Raw genomic sequence first — 7,985 nt, forward strand, 5'->3', positions numbered from 1 at the left:
ATGTCGCCAGGCTGGACGCCGACAGCGCAGACCTACAGAATAGAGGACAGAATTTCCTTAGCGCCAACGGCGCCAGGAGCAGCGCCAACAGTGCCATTTGACAGAGAGCTATGAATTAATTTATAAGCCACCGGCGCCTACGGCACCAATGTCGATGCAAGACCGATTTCTAGAAGATTCAATGAATATGGATGCTTTTTTAAGAGTTTTTGGATGCACCTATTGGAAAACTGACATAAGGCTCTACATAGAGCAAAAATTGATCAGAAATTTCTCTCTTACGCCCCCTTCCCAACCACTTTGAGTCCATTAGTCATTTATTTCTTTAGAGTTTTGAGTTTTGTGATGAGTTTAAGTGTTAATTCTTTTCTAAGGGTTGTTAAAGAGGGAGAGAAGTGAGAGATTTCTTCTTCCTTACATATTTTATGAGAGAATCAAGAGTATTATAAAGAGAGAAAGAGTACAAGAGAGGCTACAAGGGATTTGCTTTGAGAAAGAGTTTAAGATAAGTGTTTTTTTTTTAATTATTGTTGTATGAACTTTCTTTTATATATGAAATTTATGTTTTGTTATATATTTCTCATGAAGTCTGAGTAGTTTCCTTTATCTTTCTCCCTACTTTGAGATATGGTAAAATGAAAAGATAATTTGGATTTGCCAATTTTAAAATATAAAATAAATTGTGATGGTTTTTCAACTCCATTTTGAATTTACTTTTCGATCTGGCCAATTGAAATGTTAAAATAAGTTGTGAAACATATGATCCAAGAAATGGAGTATGAGTTCTACAACAGAGTGAGAATTACATTTAATTCCATGGAGGAGTATTTCATTCATGGAATTAAAAGCAAATAAATAGGAAAATATATATTTTTGGGCGTAGAATTGGAGATTTTAAGGTGACAGACTAAAATCCCCAATTTTTTCTTAGTGTTTAAGAACTAAAACGAGCATTAGCCTTGAAAGGAACGAAAGTGGGAGAATTAGAGTAAGAGCCAGTATCCTCCCAGCCTAACCACAAATTTAAGGACTAAAATTGAGATTAGCCATTGATTCTCTGCAACACTGAAATAGGGTAAAAAATTAACATTGCTCCTATTTGACACAATACAAATTTAAACCATTAATCTCATCTCATTTTACTAAAAACTGAATGTAGTGGGAAAGATGCTTTTTCATATTAGATAACTTCATCACATAAACATAGTTTGGCAGTTAACGTTTAAAACTTACAATTCAGTTTTGCTAGTAGTTAATAATTTAGTTCTGGTAGTACATCAAATATTCAAAATTAGTGACAGTAATTTTATTTTATTACTGTGAATTTTTGAGTTAATTTATCATTTCAAATTTAAACCTTGCACGTGAGAGTGATATATGCAACTTAAATAGAATATCCTATATTACTTGATAACGATACGTATACTTGTGTAGAATACCTATATAAATTTCTTAAATTATAAATTTCTTAAATTTATTATTCATAAAATAATGCATCAAGTTTATGGCACCGTTGTAAAGCGAAGTCAACTTTATATATTTTGCATAACTATATCAGTCGGAATCAAGTTTTTGGCAACGTTGTCGGGGAAAGTAAAGGTAAATTAAATAGATTTGGTAAATCAAAAAATTTACTAATAACTATAAAATATAAAGTAAAAATAGAAATTTAATAAAATAAAAAATAAATATATATATATATACTTCAGATTATTTTTAAGAAATTTTTCTTTCTTTATTATATTTATTTATGTGAAATATTGGATCTGAAGGTTTAGTATCTTACAATTCTTAGTTAGAGCAAAATATTAGGAAAATTAGAAAACAAAAATAAATTCACAATTTCAAAAAATTCGAATGAAATGGCTTATAACTTAGATAATCAAATAAATGAAAATCGACAAAGACCTTTAAAAGATTATGCTAATCTTACAACAGATGAAACTTGACTATTCAAAATCCTGAAATTTTTGCTAGTTCATTTGAGCTTAAACATGTTATTATCCAAACGATACAAAATAATCTATTTGGAGGAACACCTATTGAAGATCCTAACCAACATCTTGCTAGTTTTCTTGAAATATGTGCTACTTTTAAGTATGATGGAGTGTCTAATGATGTTGTTAGGCTTATACTTTTCTCTTTTTCATTAAGGGATAAAGCTAAAGCTTGGTTAAATTTAGTAGCACCTAGATCTATCAGAACTTGGGGAGAACTATCACAAAAATTTTTGGCTAAATATTTTCCACCCTCAAAAATTGTTAATCTTAGAAATGATATTACATCTTTTTATCAATTTTAAGGGGAATCGATATATGAATCCTGGGAAAGATTTAAGGATATCCTTAGGAAATGTCCACACCATGCTTTACCAGATTGGTTAATCCATAATTTTTTTTACAATGGATTAGTAGGATCACTTAGATCTATTATAGATGCTGCTGCAGGTGGATCACTAATGTCAAAATCTTTTGATGAAGCATACTCTTTAATAGAGGAAATGGCTACTAACAATTTTCAATGGCCCTTTAAACAGGTAAAACCTAAGTGAGTAGCTAGTATTCATGATTCTGATGTAATGACAATTTTAGCATCTCAAATTACCGCTATATCAAAAAATATTGATCAAAGTGGAGTGAACTATTCTCAAATACCACCAGTATTAGAGGAAAATTCACTAGGACTGATAATTGATGCTCAATAATCTTATAAAATTTTAAATGTTATAAATAGTCAATATAATAATCCCTATTCTAATTATTGTAACCCTGGAAAAAAATCATCCTAATTTTAGTTGGAATGATTACAACAATTAGGTGAATCCCTCAGAAAATTCAAACAACCAAGGAAATCCTAACTATCGACCTTATTAACAAAAGAAGTTGATGATGGAAGAAGTAATGTTGAACATGGGAAATCAAATACAAAATCAAGAGGCTGCTTTTAGAAATATTGAAAATCAATTAGTACATATTGCTACTGCACTTAGTAACAAACCTTCAGGAATTCTTTTGAGTACTATGGAAGTTAATCCAAGAGATCAAAATAAGGAGCAAATTAAAGCTATTCAATTAAGAAGTGGAAAAGAAGTAGAAACAAGAATCTATAGAGAAACTGAAGTTGAGGAGGAGAAAGAAGAGATTGAAAGTGACCACAATGAAAATGAACCAATATAAGTTCCTTTTGAAAAACAACTACCTCTATTTCCTCAACGATTAAAGCAGAAGAATAAATATAAACAATTTACAAAATTTTTGGATTTCCTTACAAAGTTAACAATAAATATTCCTTTCATTGAGGTTTTGGAACAAATGCCAAGTTATGTGAAATTTATGAAGGATATATTAAATAAGAAAAAGAAGTTTTCAGATCATGAGAACGTTGCACTCAGTGAGGAGTGTAGCGCTATTATTCAGAAAAAAGCTTTTTAAAAAGTTAAAAGATCCTGGTAGTTTTACTATGCCTTGTGCAATTGGTGAAAAGTTTTTTAGAAAAGCCTAGAAAAGCTTTTTAGAAAAGCCTTATGTGATTTAGGAGCGAGTATCAATCTTATGCCTCTAACAATTTTAAAACATTTAGATTTAGGAGAGATTTCGCCTACTATTGTAACTCTTCAGTTATTTGATTGACCAATAACTTATTCTAAATGAGTTATAGAAGATTTATTAGTGAAAGTGGATAATGTTTTTTTTGTAGACTTTATCGTATCAGATATGCAGGAAGATAAAGAGATTCCTATTATTTTTTGGAGACCATTTCCTGCAACAGAGACAGCTGTGATAGATGTGCAAAAAGGAGAATTAAGAATGAGAGTCAATGCAATGATCAAGAAGTAAATCAAGAAGTAACATTTAATATTGCAAAAGCTATGAAATATCCTGCAATAGAAAAAGATAATGAATGTTTTAAGATAGAAGTTACTGATTATCTGAGTAATGAGACACTTAAAGAAGTGTTTGAAGAAAAAGTTAGGCAAGAAGAGTACTGTGAGAATGAGAATGAAATGAAAGAAGAGAATTTAGATTATGTTCAGAACAAATTTGAAACTTTAGACTTATTGGAACATGATAAATCAAATCTTATTCCTTCAAGTACTAAAACACTTGAACTTGAACTTGAACTGAAGGTTTTACCTGCCCATTTATAATATGTGTTTTTAGGAGGTTCATCTACATTACTTGTTATTGTATCTTCTGATTTAACTAAAATTCAAGAAAAAAAATTAATAGAAATGTTGAAAGGATATAAAAAATCTTTTGGATAGACTTTAGCAAATATTAAAGGATTAGTCCTTCAATTTGTATGCACATAATCCTATTATATGAAAAATATGAAACTAAAGTTGTTCCTCAGAGGAGATTAAACCCAATACTGAAAGAAGTTGTTAAAAAAGAAATCTTAAAATGGTCAGATGCTGAAATTATATATCATATTTCAGGCAGTGCTTGGGTAGGTCGATTTCACTGTGTTCCAAAGAATGGAGGAGTGACAGTTGAAGTAAATGAGAAAAATGAATTAATTCTAATAAGACAAGTTACTGATTGGCAAATTTGTAAACACTATATAAAATTAAACATAGCCACCAGGAAAGATCACTTTCCTTTACCCTTTCTAGACCAAACGTTGGATAGATTGGTTGGACACAAATATTACTGCTTTCTAGATGGATATATCAGGTATCACCAAACTTCAATTGCTTTTGAGGATCAAAAGAAAACAACAATTACAAGCCCTTATGGAACATTTGCTTTTTGTAGAATGCATTTTGCACTATATAATGCATCTATGACATTTCAAAGATGTATGATATCAATTTTTAGTAATTTAATTGAACATGGAATGAAAGTATTTATGGATGATTTTTCTGTATTTAGAACTTCATTTGAATTATGTTTAAATAATTTAGAAAAATTTTTGGAATTATGTGCAATAATCAACCTAGTACTAAATTGAAAAAAATGTCAATTTATGGTTGCAGGAGGAATTGAACTTGGATATTAAATTTCTGAAATTGGCATAGAAGTAGATCTTACAAAATTCAAGTTATAGAGAAATTACCACCTCTTTCTACGATTAGAGGGGTAAGAAGTTTTCTAGGACATCTTAGTTTCTATAGACGTTATATAAAAAAAATTTCAAAAATAACTAAGCCATTATGCCAACTTTTAAAAAAAGATACGAAATTTAATTTTAATGAGGAATGCAAAAATGCATTTCAACCATTGAAAGAAAAATTAATCACTACATCTATAATAGTTCCACCTGATTGGGAGAAACCATTTGAAATAATGTGTGATGCTAGTGGATAAAAGTACAACAAAGTTTTTAAAGTAATATGTTATGCTTGTAAAACTCTAAATAATTCTCAAATTAATTACACTGCTACTGAAAGAGAGTTATTAGCTATAGTCTATGCCTTTGATAAGTTTAGACCTTACTTAATTGGAGCCAAATGTATAGTGCATACAAATCATTCTGCTATCAAATATTTGATGCAAAAGAAGGATGTTAAACTAAGATTAATTAGATGGATACTTCTACTACAAATGTTTGATTTTATGGTAGTTGATAGAAAGGGAAATGATAATCAAATAGTTGGTCATTTGTCTAGATTACAACAAGAAATATTAACTAATTTTGCAAATGAAATTTTGGAAACTTTCCCTGATGAACAATTATATAATATTAATATAGTGAATATACCATAGTATGCTGATATAATGAATTATATTGTGAGTGATATTCTACCACGAGATGTTAAGAATCAACAATTAAAGAAATTTATTTATGATTTAAAATTCTATTTTTAGGATGACCCATATATATAAATAGTGTAAAGATCTAATTATTACAAGGTGTGTGCTTTATGAAGAAACTCAACAAATAATTGAAAGATGTCATAATTTTGAATTTGGATGACATTTTGGGACAAATAGAACTACACATAAAATTTCTCATGTGGATTTTATTGTCCTACTCTTTTTAGAGATGTTAATGAATATATTAAATCATGCAATTGATGTTAGCGAGTAGAAAATATTTCTAGAAGAAATGAAATGCCTCTAAATTACACATTGAAAGTTGAAATATTTGATTTTTGGGGATTATTTTTATGGGACCATTTATGCCTTCATTTAGAAATTTATATATATTACTTGCTATTAATTATATATCTAAATGGATTGAAGCTATTGTTGTACCTAAATACGATGCTCGAAGTGTTTCAAAATTTTTAAATAAAGATATTTTTACAAGATATGGAATGCCGTGTAATGCCGAGAGTAATTATTACGAATGGAGGATTCCATTTTAGGAATAAGAGAATTGACAAATTTATTAGAAAATATGATATTTTGCATAGATTCTCTACTGCTTATCATCCCCAAAAGAGCGGTCTAGCAGTGATATCAAATCGTGAAATAATATGAATTTTAGAAAAAGTTGCAAATCCTTATAAATTAGATTAGTCTACTAGATTAGATACTACATTATGGGCACACAAAACTACTTATAAGACTCTTATTGGAATGTCCCCATATAGACTTATTTTTGGAAAAACATGCCACTTACCAGTAGAATTGGAGCATAAAGCATTTTGAACTATTAAAGAATTTAATTTTAATCTAAAAGATGCTAGTGAGAAAAGATTATTGCAACTCAATGAACCTGAGGAGATTACATTGAAATCTAGATGGTTAGGACTATTTAAGGTGATTAAAGTTTATCATTATGTAACTATTATTATTAAAGATCTTAAAACTGGAAAGATATTTAAAGTTAATGGACATTTATTGAAACATTATTATGAAGAGCACATGCCACAATTTGAAAAAATTTTGATATTGAGTCAGACAAGTTTATATATCATAAATTAAGACAAATATTGGTTTTGGAAGAAAATTTGGAATTTAATTGAGCTAAAAAAAGAAGCGACGCAACATTGGCCTCTAACGCCAATGACGCTAGAATGGGCACCGACAGCGCCGTTTTACACAAGTGATGGCCTTGAAAGCACCATCAGAAGCGCCGAAAGCATTCGGAACAGTTAATGCTGTTCAAGATGAATTTGGCGGCTTTTGGCAGGATTACACTCCGAAATAACCACCTATAAGTGTTTTTAAAGGCCTGAGAACTACCTTTGACAATCAGAAACTTCAAAAATTTAAATTCATGGCTTCCAATTCCAAAAATACTTCTAGGTATGGAGTTTTCAATAGAAGAAAGTTTATCAATTTTAATGCGCATATATTATATGACAAAGTCTTCACAAAGAAGAAACTTATCAAGGAGAGAGGCTTTGTCAATCATGGGTTTAGTAATCCAGGTTCACAGATTGAGAAAATCATAGTACATAGATGATGGGAAGTTCTAGGCTACACTACCTTTGCAGTTGTTGTACCAGTGGTGAAGGAATTCTATGCTAACTTACATGGAATTACACAATGAGTCATCTTCATTCAAGGTAAGGATGTACCATTTACTCTGCCTCGTATTAACGATTTGTATATGATAGAAAGTGTGGCAATCTGTCATTATACAAATCTTATCCCAACGAGAGATATGATGCAAGATGTAGACCAGTTTCTAACGGATGAAAAGGATAATTGGGAAATCAGAGATGAGGGATACGTTAGTTTCTCCGCTTCACTGCTTAATCCAGTATCTAAACAATGGCATTTCTTCATCTCTACAAAATTACTCTCTTCCATGAAGATTAGTAGAGTTACAAAAGAAAGTGCAATTTTAAACTATTGCATTCAAATGGAAAAGCCCATTAATGTGGGATCAAATATTTTCAAATCTATTATGGGTATTATTATGAAAGGGCCTATATATGGAATGGGGCATCTTTCTACAATTTTCTTACTTTGCAGTCAATCTCAAGTGCCATATGAAGTTGGGAGAAAGTACTATTAGCCTGGGAGCCCATGATTCCTATTGATGAAAACTATATTGGGAATGGAAATGAAGCGATTTTATCTTGG

Source organism: Phalaenopsis equestris, unplaced genomic scaffold (assembly GCF_001263595.1).
Source record: "Phalaenopsis equestris unplaced genomic scaffold, ASM126359v1 Scaffold216714, whole genome shotgun sequence".
Classification (NCBI taxonomy): Eukaryota; Viridiplantae; Streptophyta; class Magnoliopsida; order Asparagales; family Orchidaceae; genus Phalaenopsis; species Phalaenopsis equestris.